Source organism: Pygocentrus nattereri, chromosome 10, assembly GCF_015220715.1.
Source record: "Pygocentrus nattereri isolate fPygNat1 chromosome 10, fPygNat1.pri, whole genome shotgun sequence".
NCBI lineage: Eukaryota > Metazoa > Chordata > Actinopteri > Characiformes > Serrasalmidae > Pygocentrus > Pygocentrus nattereri.
This window is the reverse complement of record NC_051220.1, coordinates 8,536,784-8,555,176: the sequence shown is the minus strand read 5'-3', so window position 1 is coordinate 8,555,176 and position 18,393 is coordinate 8,536,784.

The window sequence follows — 18,393 nt, the reverse complement described above, 5'->3', positions numbered from 1 at the left end:
ACAGAGAAATTTAAATGAATCTATTTAATCTGTTCTAAACATGAATAACACCTACCGGCGCTCTGAGTGGAATCAGCTGAGGTGGTTGAGAAACGTCCTCATGCTCGTCTTCTACCTCAGCTTGAATGCACCGAGCTGAGGAACGGGATCTGAGGCGCTGCAGGGTGGCGATAAAAATGTACCAATCCAGTGGCTCCATCTTCTTGTACTCAGTCCTCAGTCCTACTTCTTGGATCCACTCAATGGATCCAAACTGAATTAATGTCAAAAAAAGTAACAGAATCATTTATAGGAACGAGTCGAGTTGTGGGTGTGACTCGTCCATTTTTACTTGGTTCAAATGGATCAAATGGATCTTTTGTGGCAGCTTGGACTTACTTTTGGACTTTTTCTTTTTTTTTTAAAGTTAGGTCCACTGCTTTTTCACTGCTGCCCGTTTGACCGGAATGTTTTGTGAGGCTGAAGTCGGATTCATTTTTGTCAGCATGTTTTTCCAGTTCCACCTTAAATGGTGCAGCAGTCAAAATTACATCCCAGTGCCAGAATGTAACCGCTGCACGATTTAAGGTGGAATGGTGAAATTCGAGCTAATGCAACGGTGGCATGTTTTCCAGGTGCTCGTGTCCTGGACGTCGCCCGGCGGCTTCCTGCGGTGCTCTGGCACCGCGGGGATCCTGGCACCGTTGTAGTCCACGTGGGGACGAACGACACGTCCGCCCGGCGCAGTGAGGTCCTGAAGGAGCACTACCGGAGACTTCTGGACACCGCTCGCCAGCGGACCGACGCCAGGATCATCGTCTCCGGACCCCTGCCCACCTACCGCCGCGGGAGCCTGAAGTTCAGCCGCCTCTACGCACTCCACTGCTGGCTGCGGGAGTGGTGCCCTACCATCGGCGTGGACTTCGTGGACAACTGGGAGAGCTTTCGGGAGCGACCGTCCCTCTTCCACCGCGACGGGCTTCATCCCAGTCCCCTGGGATCCACCGTCCTCTCTGGAAACATTGAGGCGGTGCTACGCCGGGACTGACTGCCTGTATTCAGTCATACCGGGCAGGTTAGTGGGCTTAATAATAGTCCATTTAGTGAGAAATACTGCTCTAATTATTTACCCTACCACTTTTCTGATTACACTACTGGAAATAATATTTCTGTGTCACTTTCTCAGAACAGTGTAATTAAACCTTCTAAGATTGAGACTGTGTCTGTCCCCCGTGTAACGCGAAATCGGAATAATCAGAAAATCTGTTTTAACAATCTAATTAGAATTAAAACAAACGTATCCGTCTCTCAGAGTACTAGCAACGTCCGTATTAAAATAGGGCTTCTAAATATAAGATCGCTAGCACCTAAATCAGTTATTGTAAATGAAATTATTACTGATAATCAGCTTACTGCACTATGTCTCTGTGAAACCTGGGTTAAACCTGACGAATACATTGCTCTAAATGAATCCACTCCCCCAGGCTTTAGCTATTATAGTTACCCACGCAGGTCCGGTCGTGGTGGTGGGGTAGCCACAATATATGATTTAGTTCTAGGTGTAACTCAGAACTCAGGGTTTGATACTAAGTCGTTCGAAGTTCTTAGTCTTAAAGTAGCAGGTCCGTCTCCTGCTTCCAAAACTCAGCATTCGTTTCTACTGATAACAGTGTATCGTCCTCCTGGACCATATTCAGAGTTTATTAGTGAATTTGCTGATTTTTTAGCAGCAGTAACTCTTTCCTCTGATAGGATCGTTATTGCAGGCGACTTCAATATTCATTTTGAAAAGGATCAGGACCCACTAAAAATTGCTTTTAAATCAATTATAGATGCTCTAGGCCTCAATCAAAATATTATAGGCCCCACTCACCGATGTAGCCATACATTAGACTTAGTTCTGACAATGGGTATTGAAGCAGAGAATATAGTCAGTTTTTCACAAAATGACTCAATATCCGACCATTATTTAATCATGTTTGAAGTTGTTCTTAGTCAAGAAATCCTTCAGCCTCCCCGCTACAGTAACAAGCGTAAAATAACAACCTCAACAGCCAATTCGTTTATAAATAACCTCCCAGACTTAAACAGCTCCTCTCCGTCTAATGAAATAGATCTCGAACGCATAACTGAACATTTTCAATCTGTGCTCCGCTTTAACCTAGATAGTGTTGCGCCGATGAAAATAAAACCGATCAGGGATAAAAAGCTAGCCCCGTGGTATAATGACCACACGCGCACATTAAAACAAACAGCTCGTAACTTTGAACGTAAATGGCGACTCACTAAACTAGAATCCTTCCGACTTGAGTGGCAGCATAGTATGACGAACTATAAAAAAGCGCTAATTAAAACTAAATCACAGTACATCTCAGCTCTCATTGAAAAAAACAGAGACAACCCGAGATTTCTGTTCAGTACTGTGGCTAAACTTACTAAAAATCAAAAACAAACTAGCTCCGTTATCCCTGACACCATTAATAGTAACGATTTCATGAAGTTCTTAGATGATAAAATTAATAATATTAGACTAGAAATTCAGTCCCACTCACATAACATACCTATAGACATAGATGAATGCTGCACCAGCTCTGAGCCACACCTAGAGAATTTTATCCCAGTTATAGAAAAGGATTTGCTTAATATAATTAGCTCATTAAAATCGACGTCATGCTTATTAGATCCTGTACCTACACAGCTATTTAAACAGGCACTGCCTAAGGTTGGGAACTCATTACTAGATATAGTCAATTCATCTCTCAGCTTGGGCTATGTACCTAATTCTCTCAAATTGGCAGTCATTAAGCCCATCATAAAAAAGCCAAATCTGGATCCCTGTGAGCTGGCTAATTATAGACCGATTTCCAATCTCCCCTTCATAGCCAAAATTCTTGAAAAAATAGTGTTTAAGCAGCTGTGCTCTTATTTACAAAACAATAGCATTCATGAAGTTTTCCAATCAGGATTCAGACAAAATCACAGCACAGAAACCGCCTTGCTAAGAGTAACAAATGACCTACTTTCTGCACTCGATAGGGGCAGCACTGCCATTCTTGTGCTCCTTGATCTCAGTGCTGCCTTTGACACTATAGATCACGCTATTTTGCTCAATAGATTAGAAAATCTTATAGGAATTAAAGGATCCGCCCTCACCTGGTTCAAATCCTATCTTAGTGATCGCTACCAGTGTGTTCATTTAAAGAATAAATGCTCTTATCAGTCTAGAGTTAAATATGGTGTCCCACAAGGGTCTATTCTGGGCCCAATACTCTTTACACTCTACATGCTACCGCTGGGTAAAATAATCCGTAGTTTTAACTACGTAATCCGTAATTAACTTTCACTGTTATGCAGATGACACCCAACTTTACATATCAGCTAAACCCAATGAGGACCTCTGTCTAAACCAAATAACTGACTGTATTAGAGAAATAAGAAAGTGGATGACACTTAATTTTCTCCTACTAAATTCAGATAAAACTGAGGTCCTCCTACTAGGTCCCAAACTTGATAAAATCGATAATATTGTAGTAGAAATAGATGGTCACCTAATCATACCAGGTAAAACGGTGCGAAACTTAGGAGTCATTTTTGACTCAGTTCTTTCATTCGATGTGCATATATGCAGCATAGTTAAAACCGCATTCTTCCATCTACGTAATATAGCTAAACTCCGCAACATACTCTCTCATGCAGATGCTGAGAAGCTGGTGCATGCATTCATAACCTCTAGACTGGACTACTGCAATGCTTTGTTGGCTGGAAGTTCATGTAAATCTTTGAATAAGCTCCAGCTGGTTCAAAATGCAGCTGCTAGGGTGCTCACCAGAGCTAGAAAATTTGATCATATTACACCAATCCTCTCATCCCTACATTGGTTACCTGTTAAATTCCGTATAGACTATAAAATACTCCTTTTGACGTATAAATCTCTTAAAGGGCTGGCCCCGCAATATCTGGCGGAACTCCTTATCCCTTATAACCCGCCACGTACACTCCGCTCGCAAGAGGCCGGCTAATTATCAGTCCCGCGTATTAGAAAAAACAACGCATTAGGTAAAGCTTTCTCTTATAAAGCTCCGCAACTTTGGAATAATCTCCCTATTAATATACGGGACTCAGACACACTCTCAGTCTTTAAATCCAGACTCAAAACATTTCTTTTCGAACAAGCTTTTAGATAAATTTTTCATAGCGGTTCTCTCTAGCTGTAGCCTGCAGCTATTCTACTATTGTCCAGTGCACACAAACTTAGTCTGTACTGTTGGTCTCCCTTTAACGATTTCTCTTACAGCTCACACACCAAACACAAACCCTGTTCTAATCATTATCTTTCTCTTTTTCCCCTCATGTCCTGAGCTGCTGTCTGGAGGTGTCCATCTAGGGTCCCTGTGCTTTTTCACAGGCGTGCCCCGCTCTTCAGCAAAGTATAAAACCATTCTAACCTCTTTTTCTTCCCTCCCACTCTGTTCTCTCTCTCTGTCTCTCTCGCATGCGTCGAGATGTTCGGTCGGCCTGTCTGGAGGTGCCGATTCGTGTTTGCAGCACTCTGGAATCGGCCCTGTCCCGCTCAACAGAGATTAACACAACTCTTCTAACCTATCTTTCTTCCCTCCCACTCCGTTCTCTCTCTCTATCTCTCTCACATGTGTCGAGATGCCCCGTTGGCCTGTCTGGAGGTGCCCCATTCGTGGTTCCAGCGTTCCAGCCATCTTTTTGCACTCTCTTTGTACTGTTGTTCTTGTTTCTGTTCTGTTTCTTCTGTGCGGGTCGACCCACGGGGGTTGGGTTCCTCGGACTGAGCCTTGGTCCCTTCTAAGGTTTCTTCCTCTTAAAGGGAGTTTTTCCTTACCACTGTAGTCACCACAAAATTGGCTTCACTGTGGTGATGCTCATAAGAGGCGTGGACCTGTTTTTCTGTAAAGCTGCTTTGTGACAACCTTGTTGTAAAAAGCGCTATATAAATAAACTTGAATTGAATTGAATTGAATCTGGCGAATAAGAAGCTGACTTTAGCTTCGTGGAGTTCTTGACCTTTTTCGGCCAATTAACTAATAGAGAGGATTTATTAAGCTTTTTATTCTGATGACGAAATATAACAAAATTACAAAAGTGTCCACTTATCCTCATAATTGGAAATGTATGCATGACATTTAACTTGCTAGTTAACTAACTAGTTATCTAAATATCCAGTCTAAGCAGTTTAGTCTCACCCATTTACTGAAATATATGAAGTACTAGGAATTTTTCAGCCTGGAATTGCTTTTTCACTTATTTACAAACTTCTCAAAGGCACAGTAACAAAAGCAGCCTGTTTCATTCTAGGAGGTAAAGAAAGGCTGGAAAATGAACATAATGTAAAAATAAGTCATGGCATGATAATTCAATGATTTTCTTATATTTGCTATTTTGAAAATATGCACTGACCATACACAAAGTCTTATTTGTTTTGTTTAAAAATTACATTAGTAATTAATTTGATCATTTGAAAAGCGTATGTAATGTACCTTTATCACTCATTAAAGGTACCCAATAAGACCTTAAAGACCACTATTGTACTTGTGAGGGTACATTTACATTGCTTGTACCTTGAGGAACAAAAATAGACCTGAATAGTACTTTTTTTCTGAGAGTGTACGGCAGCTGCACCGCCTGCGACCGCAAGGCCCTTGAAGGAGTGGTGAGGAAGGCAGAAGCCATCATCGGCAACAAACTTCCAGCCTTACAGGACGTCGTCCAATCCCGCTGCCTTAGGAAGATCAAAAAGATCCAGTCAGACAGCGTCACCCAGCACACGGCCTGTTCACCATCCTGCTATCAGGCAGGACATTTCACGGCATAAAGGCTAAAACAACCCAGTCAATGAGCAGTTTCTACCCACAGGCTGTCAGGCTTCTGAACAAGCTGTGAAGCTGTGGGTCCTTCCCAGCTACCTTTTCACACTGTCAGCATTATTATTATTATTATTATATCTCTGCTATGGACAATAACAGTTTAACACTAAGTCACTATAAATAACAATAACACTGAGTCACTTAGGTCTCTTTAAACGTACATTGTCTCTATATTTTGTATATTTAAGATATTTCAGTTCATTTTTCTTGTATTTTTGTTTGTACTTATTTCCTTTCTGTAGAGTGATCAGCTGAGCCTCACCACAACCATTACAATGCATATATGTCCTGACGTTGAGCAAACTACAAATGAACATGAAACTTGAAACTAATGTTGGCTTGCAATATTTCACAATTACTGTAATGATATTTTCACTACCCCGCGACCCTGACGGAGAAGCGGCTTAGGAAATGGATGGATGGATGGATGGATATTTTCACTATGCAGTTTACACTACAATACTGATGCAACTCACAGTTAATGTCTATAATATGTGCTGTTAGACCAGCTCATACCACTTCTTGTAAATACAGCGAATCAGTTTCATATGGCATCTAAAAATGTCTGTCTGTCTGTCTGTCTGTCTGTCTCGATGCTCTGAAGTCTCAGGTGGTTGCTAAGATGTTGCTGTGATATCCCAGGTTATTGATAAGTTGTTGCTAGGCTGTTGCGGTTGCTGAGTTGTTGCTAGGCTGTTGCTATGGTATCCCAGGTGCTTGGTAAGTTGTTGCTAGGCTGTTGCTGTGGTATCCCAGGTGGTTGCTGAGTTGTTGCTGTGGTATCCCAGGTGGTTGCTGAGTTGTTGCTAGGCTGTTGCTGTGGTATCCCAGGTGGTTGCTAAGTTGTTGCTAGGCTGTTGCTGTTGTATCCCATGGTGGTTGCTAAGTTGTTGCTAGGCTGTTGCTGTCGTATCCCATGGTGGTTGCTAAGTCGTTGCTAGGCTGTTGCTGTCATATCCCATGGTGCTTGCTAAGTTGTTGCTAGGCTGTTGCTGTCCTATCCCATGGTGGTTGCTAAGTCGTTGCTAGGCTGTTGGTGTTGTATCCCATGGTGGTTGCTAAGTTGTTGCTAGGCTGTTGCTGTGGTATCCCAGGTGGTTGCTAAGTTGTTGCTAGGCTGTTGCTGTGGTATCCCAGGTGGTTGCTAAGTTGTTGCTAGGCTGTTGCTGTTGTATCCCATAGGGGTTGCTAAGTTGTTGCTAGGCTGTTGCTGTTGTATCCCAGGTGGGTGCTAAGTTGTTGCTAGGCTGTTGCATCCCATGGTGGTTGCTAAGTTGTTGCTAGGCTGTTGCTGTCATATCCCAGGTGGTTGCTAAGTTGTTGCTAGGCTGTTGCTGTGGTATCCCAGGTGGTTGCTAAGTTGTTGCTAGGCTGTTGCATCCCATGGTGGTTGCTAAGTTGTTGCTAGGCTGTTGCTGTCATATCCCATGGTGGTTGCTAAGTTGTTGCTAGGCTGTTGCTGCCATATCCCATGGTGGTTGCTAAGTTGTTGCTAGGCTGTTGCTGTCATATCCCATGGTGGTTGCTATGTTGTTGCTAGGCTGTTGCTGTCATATCCCATGGTGGTTGCTAAGTTGTTGCTAGGCTGTTGCTGTCATATCCCATGGTGGTTGCTAAGTTGTTGCTAGGCTGTTGCTGTCGTATCCCATGGTGGTTGCTAAGTTGTTGCTAGGCTGTTGCTGCCGTATCCCATGGTGGTTGCTAAGTTGTTGCTAGGCTGTTGCTGTTGTATCCCATGGTGGTTGCTAAGTTGTTGCTAGGCTGTTGCTGTTGTATCCCATGGTGGTTGCTAAGTTGTTGCTAGGCTGTTGCTGTGGTATCCCAGGTGGTTGCTAAGTTGTTGCTAGGCTGTTGCGTCCCATGGTGGTTGCCAAGTTGTTGCTAGGCTGTTGCTGTCATATCCCATGGTGGTTGCTAAGTTGTTGCTAGGCTGTTGCTGCCATATCCCATGGTGGTTGCTAAGTTGTTGCTAGGCTGTTGCTGTCATATCCCATGGTGGTTGCTAAGTTGTTGCTAGGCTGTTGCTGTCATATCCCATGGTGGTTGCTAAGTTGTTGCTAGGCTGTTGCTGTCATATCCCATGGTGGTTGCTAAGTTGTTGCTAGGCTGTTGCTGTCGTATCCCATGGTGGTTACTAAGTTGTTGCTAGGCTGTTGCTGTCGTATCCCATGGTGGTTGCTAAGTTGTTGCTAGGCTGTTGCTGTTGTATCCCATGGTGGTTGCTAAGTTGTTGCTAGGCTGTTGCTGTCGTATCCCATGGTGGTTGCTAAGTTGTTGCTAGGCTGTTGCTGTGGTATCCCAGGTGGTTGCTAAGTTGTTGCTAGGCTGTTGCTGTTGTATCCCATAGGGGTTGCTAAGTTGTTGCTAGGCTGTTGCATCCCATGGTGGTTGCTAAGTTGTTGCTAGGCTGTTGCTGTCATATCCCATGGTGGTTACTAAGTTGTTGCTAGGCTGTTGCTGTTGTATCCCATGGTGGTTGCTAAGTTGTTGCTAGGCTGTTGCTGTGGTATCCCAGGTGGTTGCTAAGTTGTTGCTAGGCTGTTGCTGTCGTATCCCATGGTGGTTGCTAAGTTGTTGCTAGGCTGTTGCTGTCGTATCCCAGGTGGTTGCTAAGTTGTTGCTAGGCTGTTGCTGTCATATCCCATGGTGGTTGCTAAGTTGGTGCTAGGCTGTTGCTGCCATATCCCATGATGGTTGCTAAGTTGTTGCTAGGCTGTTGCTGTGGTATCCCAAGTGGTTGCTAAGTTGTTGCTAGGCTGTTGCTGTCGTATCCCATGGTGGTTGCTAAGTTGTTGCTAGGCTGTTGCTGTGGTATCCCAGGTGGTTGCTAAGTTGTTGCTAGGCTGTTGTTGTCGTATCCCATGGCGGTTGCTAAGTTGTTGCTAGGCTGTTGCTGTCGTATCCCATGGTGGTTTTTCACAAATCACAAATTCTTTTTATTTATCTCCATTTTATTTATCTAACTAGCAACATAGGGCTGATCATCAATCACATCATGTACCCACCATCATATTACAGCACTTGCACTCATACCAGTGAAACCAAATATCCAATAATAATAATAATAATAATAATAATACAGGATAAACTAGTAAACTAAAAAACAGAGCATAAGAAGAAAAAAAACCTGTCAAATGTCTTCAAACATATCTTTGGGTTTGAAATAACATGTTACAAGAAAAACTCCTCTGAAATGAACTGTAAACAAAACAATAAAAGTAGAATTAACAAAACCAAAATAATGATGGAAAGCTCCGCCTCCAGTGTTAAAATAAGGCAGGCTGCACAAATACCAATCATTTTCCCAGCATGCAAATAACAGCTAATTAAACGCTGTTAGTCATTTACAATTTCTTTGAGAAAGCATGACCTGCATCAGCCAGAATGTATAATTTTACAGTGAGCTGGTGTATTTAAGGCATACAGATTACTGCAGTTTCTGCTGGAAATTTACTCACACACACACACACACACACACACACACACACACACACACACATACACACTTTAAGCCACTCCTCCCTCAGGGTCACGGGGTGTAAATTTACATCAATTAAAAATTTTTTTTTAACCGACTCGTGTTTATATGTGATGTTTTTCTGTGATTTTTTTCATGTCTAACCACTCTGAGTTTGTTTACATCTTAACCACTTAAAGAGAATTTTTTTATTGTTCTCTGATGTCTGTATAGATGATATATGACTTTGCTCGGATGTGTTTTTACACGCCCATTTACAATCCTATGGTTTGGCTCCAGAATAAAACAAGCTGTTGTCCCTTTTTAGGGGCTCTGGAATTATATTGATGGGCTCTGCTCCGATTTGCCGGTTTACAGTGAGGCACCTTGATGGATCACGCAGAATCTCCAAATAGACACAGGCAGGAAAATAAAATCAACCTTCTTGTAAATGATCTGGGTCAACAAACTATTTAGTTGGCTATTTAGTTATTTGGAACACACTATTTTAGAATTTGGAATTCTTGACTGAGCATTTTGCTGACCGCTGCAGTCTAATTTTAGAAAAATACCTGCTGCACTTTTAAAAAACCAAAACAGTCTTCATAAAGTAGTTTTTCTGAAAGATAAAAAAACAACCAGCAAAACGTTGGATTCATCTGCTCGTACCTTCAAATCCAGTTCCTCCTAAATGAAGGTAGCAAGGCAGCAGCCTTCGATATCAGACACAGTTCAGTAATGAAACCTGAAACAGTGGAAAGTAGTTAGTGGAAAGTTATGGACACAAATTTTTCACGAGTTTTCAAATAAAAAGTGAAGTTACACCTCCTGTAAAACTGAGCAAAACATTGCTTTTATTTGGAGAAATGTAGCACTCTTATTTACTGCAGGTGCTCTACTTCCTCTTCTTGCATGTTGCCGTTGTTCCTCTTGTTCTTCCCTCTGTTGTTCTTCCCTCTGTTCTGTTGTCCGCGTCCTCCTCATTTGTCTTGTCTCTCCACTTTAGACAGGTCCTGTCACACACAGTGTTACCTTGAGCTAAACACAGTACACCACACAACAAAACACCACACTAGCACTGCAGTTCAGCAGAACGGGTAACCATGTGCACCAGCACAGCCACATACCTGAGAGGTGGTGTTTCAGCAGGGACAGCTGGAGCTAAAACTCTTTTTCAGAATCAGCTTCTCCAAAAACTGCACCCTATCCTCTCCTGTCTTGCACTCATCTAGAGCTTGATGAAGATGCAACAGCCTGAAAAATGCAAAGATACAACCATAAACAACTGTTCGTCTCTGACTCCAATCCTGTCCAGCCCTCAAATATACACTTACCTGCCCCGCATCTGGATGCAGTCCTTCAGGCCAGCAGATATCCTGCACTCGGTGCCTGTCTGTGTGTCTTGCAGCCAGGGGTGCAACTACATACTTTCTGAGGTGGATGCAAACATATTATCGGCGCCCCCCCCAAAACCCCGCCCCTTAACTTAAAGTGACTGAAAAAAATTAAAATTAAAATCAAATATTTAAGCAGGCAAGCTAAAATAAGGAACTTTATAAACAGAATACAAATTAAATGGTAAGAGCAAAAAACAAGCAATGAGGATTTAATTAAGAAGAAATAATATAATTCAGAATAAACTGATAAGTGGACAGGCTAAAATGTAACACAATAAAATAGAGATTAATAATTAGAATAATAAAATATAAGCACAAAGAAAGAGGGTCAAAACACCAAGTTTATATAAAAAAGTAAATTATGGAAATAAAATAAACAGTAAAACAGAAGACAGAATAAATAAAAGGAAGAAATAAATGAAATAAAAAGGTAAAAGGCAAAAAGTATGGAATAAAATAAATAAAAAGGTAAAACAGAAAATTAAATAAATAAAAGGGCAAAATAAATAAAAATGTAAAGGAAAACTCAACTAAAACAGTTACAGGCTGAATGTGTCTGAATGTGGCTAGAAACTAAGAGTTTAAGATGATTTAGTGACACCAGCGAGCTGAGCTTTAGACCAGGCTAACACGGTTAGGATATATATATAGTTTAGCTTTAACGTTAGCTTGCTGCCTCACTGCTATCATTCATCTGGCTGGCTGGGTAATATTAATATGGCTAGCCTTAGCTAGCACAGTAACATACATCTTAAACTGAAAAGGCGATCTCTTCTGATTGTGTGAATCTATTCACGGTGAAATACGGGATCTTTGAGGAAACTATGGAAGGTTTGACCTCTATTAGGTTCCTTTATGTTTGAATAAGTGCATTTGGGAACGCAGCAGTGAGGCAGCTTTGCTAGAACCCAGTGGTCCAACTACTTTCGTACCCTACAGTCTCGTTTTGGTAGACAAAGGTGACGTAGGTGAATAAAGCGTATAAACTGACCAACCTGCTGTCTTTCAACCACTTTGAGAAGTGAATGGGCGCCTGATTAGTGCTGTGCTGTTTTTTGATGTGTATTATCATACTTGAACAAACAGCTCTTACAGAAAATGCAGACTAGAAATAATTTTCCGGCATCGTTTTGGCGCCCCTCTAGTGCAGCGCCCATATACGCCGCATACGCCGCATACCCACTTTTTGCGCCACTGACTCAGTGCCAGGGGGTTTAATCACCTCTGACTCCAATATTGCTTTGAATGGATTCTTGGTAGTGGCGTGGGCTACACTTGAAACCTGAAATTCAACAGGAGTTGGATATTCAGACACAACTTTGTCTAAGGAATCCAGTATCTTTGGTTTGTCTCTGGATTTTGCCTTAATTTTGTCAGTGTCCAACCGGCCCGCATTACATATTGTCTGCCATATCGTAGGATCTTCGTCTATGTGTTTTCTCAGCTCTCCTAAACTCAGGTGCTTCCCCTCCACTGAGATCTCTGTCATATGACGTGAATTTAAATCGGCCTTGAACTCCACCTGCAAAGAGAAAGATTACTGCACAAACCTGAAAACAATCCTGCTGTAGAACCTCTGAAGGGCTCTCCAAAAAAGTTCAGAAGAACAAGATTTTTTTTTTCCGTTCTAAAAAGCTGTTAAATTATTCCTATAAAAAATTCTAATGCGCGTTTCCTGTAGAGTTTTGAACGAACGTACTTATTTTTAATAAAGTAAAACTTGAGTCATTGTTTTATCCTTTAACCAAACCACATTAGAGCAGATTTCTTTGAGTCTGATCTGCATACTCAACAGAAATGTAGCCAGCAAAGCTGCCATCTAGCCAGAGTACTGGAATTTAGTAAATGCTATCAGGGTCTGCACAATGTACTGGCCAAACTCCTACTTGTGTTTACCATCAACACTGGCCTTAACATGGTTCCGTGTAAATTGATGATCATCAAGTCATTAATCCTTGATATTAATGAGATATTTTAATCTAAACTGACAGCCCTTTATGCCATCATTGACCTGGTTTCTGGTGATGGTGATGCAATGAATGGCTTTCTACAGACCCACTGAAAAGCACATCCCGTGTTATATTTGGCTGCATTGGTTATTCGCGCTAGTTCAAAATGAATATTGCTTCAATGTTTAAATAAACAGAAAGGAAAAAAAGGAGGGAAGCATCTGTGCAGCCTATTCAGGTTTGCCAGGTTGGGATGATTCTACCGAATTGCTTCAAGTCTAGTTTGGAATTTGAACTCACTGCAGACTTGATCTCTAAAATATCATTTGCCATAGATTCTCGGTAGTGGCGTGGGCTACCATTAAAACATTAAAAAAATCAACAGGCCTTGGATATGTTGGCACATTTTTAACTGAGTAATCCACTATCTTTAGTTTCTGCAGTTCGACTTAATCCTGTCAGTGTCTGACTGGCCCAACTGACATACCTTATTCCTTAGGGTAGCATCTTCCTTTATGTCCTTTTTCAGGTCTTCTGAACTCGTGTGCTTCTCTGAGATCTCTACCATTTCATGTGAATTGTATTCTGTCTTGACCTCCTCCTGCAAAGACAAAATTTAGATGTCACATCTTTTATTTTTCCGCACAACAAAACAAATTAGAGCAGATTTCTGTGAGTCTGACCTGCATAATCAACAGAAATTTAGCCAGCAGAGCTGCCATCTAGCCACAGTGCTATAATTTAGTCAGTACTAACAGTGTCTGAATGATGTGTTGGGCAAACTCCTGCGTGCATTAGCCACCAACAAGGACTGTAACGTCATTAATTGTAAATTGTTGCCCGTCAAGTTATTTAACCTTGAAATTAATTAGATATTTGTAATACACTTTCACAGCACATTCGTTGGCTTTCTACAGACTCACTGAAAAACGCTCTCCATGTTAAATTTGGCTGTGTTTGTGTTACGTCCATTAACCCAGGACAGGTCATTCACACTGGCTCAAAATGAATATTACTAACGGTGCTTCAATATTTAAATCAACAGGAAGTAGGCTACAGATGAAATGATCTGCGCAGCCTATTCAGATTTGCCAGATATGGATGAGACCTCCAAGTTGGTTCAAAGCCAGAGTTCAAAGCCCATTTCAGACTTTTAACCAACTTGGATTTTAGACTGCAAATCTGACCAGCCCAACAGACATACCTTCTTCACCATCACTGGGTCTTGGTTTTCCAGGTTTTCTAATCCCACTTGTTTTGGCTCCACTGAGATCTCAGTCTTTTCAAGTGAATCGTATTCTGCCTTGAACACCACCTGCAAAGATGACGGTTATTACACCAACTAGAAAACAATTCTGCTGTAGATCCTCTGAAGGACTTTCCAAAAAAAGTCAAAAAAAAAAATATATATATATATATTTATATTTTTAACAAGCTGTCAACTTGTTACCATAACCCATTTTGATGTTTTGGTGATAATTTAAAGGGGAACTCCACCGATTTTGCAAAATTACTTAATCATTTAACCATTTAGATGTAAATAAAATGATTCAGAGTGGTTTAGTGTGAAGCGCGCCTTTCTAGAGAAATTTACCAGGGAACCAGAAATTTACTAGGAACCAGACATCCAAAGCATTTTAAGGGTTTTAAAGGTTCCTTCCCATTAAGTTATTACGCAAAACAGTTATAAATGTGTTTCTTGATACCTGAAATATTCATTTGTGATAGTTTTGTTCTAAAGTTTTGCATAAAATGTATTTTTAATAAAAAAAATAAAATAAAAAATGCTGATGGTGAAGCAGAACAACCCAGAGTGAATGAAAATTGATGGTGTAAGCAAATAAAGTACAACCCAATTTCCAAAAAAGCTGGGACGCTATGCAGAATAGAACGTAATGATAAGCAAATCATGTAAACCATATTTTAAAGAAAAATACTTAAAAGACAACATGTCAAATGTTGAAATTGAGAAATTGTTGCTTGATATAGGATTTTAGCTGCTCAACAATTCGGGGTCTCCTTTGTCGTATTTCTCATTTTATAATGTACTGAATGTTTTCCGTGGTGAGAGGTCTGGACTCCAAGCAGGTCAGTTTAGTTCCCAGACTCTTTTAATAGCCATGCTGTTATAATACATGCAGAATGTTGTTTGACATTGTCTTGCTGAAATAAGCAAGGTCTTCTTTGAAAAAGACATCATCTGGATGGCAGCCTATGTTGCCAAAACATATATATAATTTAGCATGAATGACTCACAGATGTGCACGTCACTCATACCATGTGCACTAATGCACCTCTATACCATCATGAATACTGGCGTTTGAACTGTACACTGATAACGAGCTGAGTGGTACTTAGCCTAGAAGACACAGTGTCCATGATTTACAAAAGAATTTCAAATTTTGATTAATTGGACCACAGGACACTTTTCCACTGCCTCAAGTCCATTTTAAATGAGCTCGTGCCCAGAGAAGGGGGCAGTGTTTCTGGATCTTGTTTATATATGGTTTCTTCTTTGCATTTTAGAGTTTTAACTTGCATTTGTGGATGCAGCGATGAACTATGTACACTGCAGTGTTCTTGGTTGAAATTCACTAAGTAAGTACATCATGAATGCTCTTATTAAAAGCTGATAAAAGATCACACACACTTGGGCCGCATTTAAATAACTGTCAATACCAACTGCTCTTAAAACCACATGATGCAGCCACTCCCAGTGACGTCCTGAAACTGTCAACAGTTTCGGGAAGACTTTCACAATCAGATTACGTAATCCAGATTATATCTAGCCTGTTACCACCCAGTAAAGCACATCAGTGAAAAGCACTTACTGCAGCATAAACAGCATCTGCTTTAAAACGGTGGCCTTAACCCACTGTGGAATAGAGTGAAGTTGGCTCCTTCATAAAACTTTCCATTCCACCTTAAATGGTGCAACAGTTATGGAGGCCTTATAGAGTCGCCAGACAGTAACTGCTGCACCATTTAAGGTTGAATGGAAAGAAGCCATTCAATAACGTGCTTAATATTAAAGAATGTCATCCTCTGTTTATGGTATTAAGGTGGGTAATTGTTTAATGGTTTAGCCACAGAGAATAAGGCTAATTGGTGGTGTTCCTCACTGTAATGATGTCTGTGGAACATTTTGCTGGCTCCATTTGAATTTCAGGCTATGCCACGGACTCACCACACATACAGCAACATCTAAGCGACATGTATTCATAATCAGCACACACACAACATCAAAGTGATGTAGATGTAAACAAAGTTATTCAGAATGGTCTGATGTAAAAAGGGGTCAGTAGAGGATAGTCACAGACTCTGATTTCTTTACAGTGGTGGGGGTAGGAACCAGGCGTAACGATGTCTACAATACAAACATTTTATTTACCAGCCTATAGTGGTTCTATACAGAACAATCAAAATGCAAAGAACCATTTGAATGCAAAATATAAAGCTTGCAACCCATGTACAGAGCTTTCAACTCTTTGGGCTTATCAGAAACACCCAACATATACTTGCATCATCAATGAGAAAAGGGACCATCACATGACCATCTAATAATATTTCAGTGTTGCAGTTTTTGTCATGCAGGGTTTCATTTACATACATCATGAAGCCCTTTTATGCATTTGTATGTATGACATTTTCACAAATGGTCTACTTGGGACCGTGCACAAGGCCTCAGCCAGGGGCCTTGGGGGCCCCCAAATACTTGGGAAAATCCATTGCAGATGCAAAGATTAGATGAATAAACAGCCCTTCAATATGTACAAATTACTTTCATATTGAATTCATATTGAAAGTCATAGCCTAGTGGCAGGGGAGGTGAGCTAGTAATCAGAAGGCTGTGGGCTCAAATCCCAGGACTAACTGAATGTACCTGCTTGCGCACTTGGCAAGACACTTAACCCCCCCACTTCCCCAGATGGTGCTGCTCTGTTCCCAGATTGGGCATAATTAGGCGGTAAAAAAGAAAAATCTGAATGGGAGTCAATAAAGGTGCGTTAAAATTCTATTACAGTATGGACACAATAGGCTATTGCACATGAATATTATTTGTGAAAAATGAACTGAACTGAACCAGTCTTGTCTTTTGAACAGTTTTATTGTCCAAACATTAATCCGGTAAACATTCCATACAGTACAGATTTAAAGGTTGTAAAGACAAATAAAGGCCTTGGTGAGCTCAGTGTGGAAACCCATGTAAATCCATTACATACATGCAACCATATATGAACACACACCGCTGTTGTCGGAAGAAAACCTTGTAACTCCAAAATGGTAACTTTAAAGGAGAAGGAAAAAACATGCTTTACTTTTAATGCAAGTCAATGGAACCAGAATTTTTTCTAAGTCATTTTGGATGCTTTCTTATGGTCCATTCTTTATGAAATTTCCACACAAAGTAAATGATAAAAGGTATTTTCAAATCATGTCAAAAACTGAAAAATGTCAAAAATGGAGATACGAGGTTTTCTTCCGACAACAGCGATATGCTAATTTTATTCACACCTTAGCTTCAGTTTCAAGGTCTCCTAGGTTGAAGATCTGAAATGCAGAGAATTGTTAGCTTGTTTACACTTTGTTCGAGTTCGATCTCTGAAATGGTGCATTTAGGATTTCATTCCGCTCAAAATACAGTTGCGTTCACTATTAAAACGAATAATGCACCTGTCCAGGAGGCAACTTCACTCAAACTGAATGGCTTTTCTTCTCAAAACCTCAGCGTAAACGCACCACTGACTGACCGTGCGTCTTAACCTGCAGACATCATTGCTCAGAAGCTATAGTAATAGGAGTGATAGCATCCGAACTGAATCCAGTGAGACTGAGCAAACCTTCAGGCCTGAAATGCTTCCATATTGACCTGAATGTTTAGCTAGCATCTCCAGGTTAGCTAAAGTGCAGTAGAGTTCTTAAAAATCCTATTTTGAGCAATAATGCTAAGTGCTAAATTAATAATATTGTTAGGCTATATTACAGTGAGGTGGCAAACAATGGCATACACTGCTTTGGTCTTGCTGCAACAGGATGATGATGATGATGGTGATGGTGATGGTGATGGTGATGCCATCCATGCTAATCACAACACATGAGCCTTCAAACCAGCAGCAGTACAAGAGTGAAATACAGCATGCACGTTTATTCAAACATTGCTTGTGGCCATTGCTTGTAATGTTGAGCCCCACTTCATTCTAGTTTATCCATTTGAACATTAAATATCTTGTCTTTGTAGCGCATTCAATTGAATATAGGTTGAAAAGGATTTGCAAATCATCGTATTCTGTTTTTATTTATGTTTTACACAACGTCCCAACTTCATTGGAATTGGGGTTGTACAAGGTGAGCCAACAAGGTAGGAGTGTCTAATGGAGTGGACGATGAGTGGACACAGTGTTTAAAACTCCAGCAGCACTGCTGGTGTCTGATCCACTCGTACCAGCACAACACAAACTAACACACCACCACCATGTCAGTGTCACTGCAGTGCTGAGAATGATCAACACACACACACATATACAAACACACACATTCACATATACCAACACATAAACATAACCCCCCCACCCCCCACCCCAACACACAAACACACACAGACACACAAACACTAACAGCAGGTCATGTTGGAGAAGAACAGAGTGAAGGACACAGCACCTCCAACACTTTTACTCCCCGCAGGTTCTCTCAACACCACATGTGTAATATGAATGTGA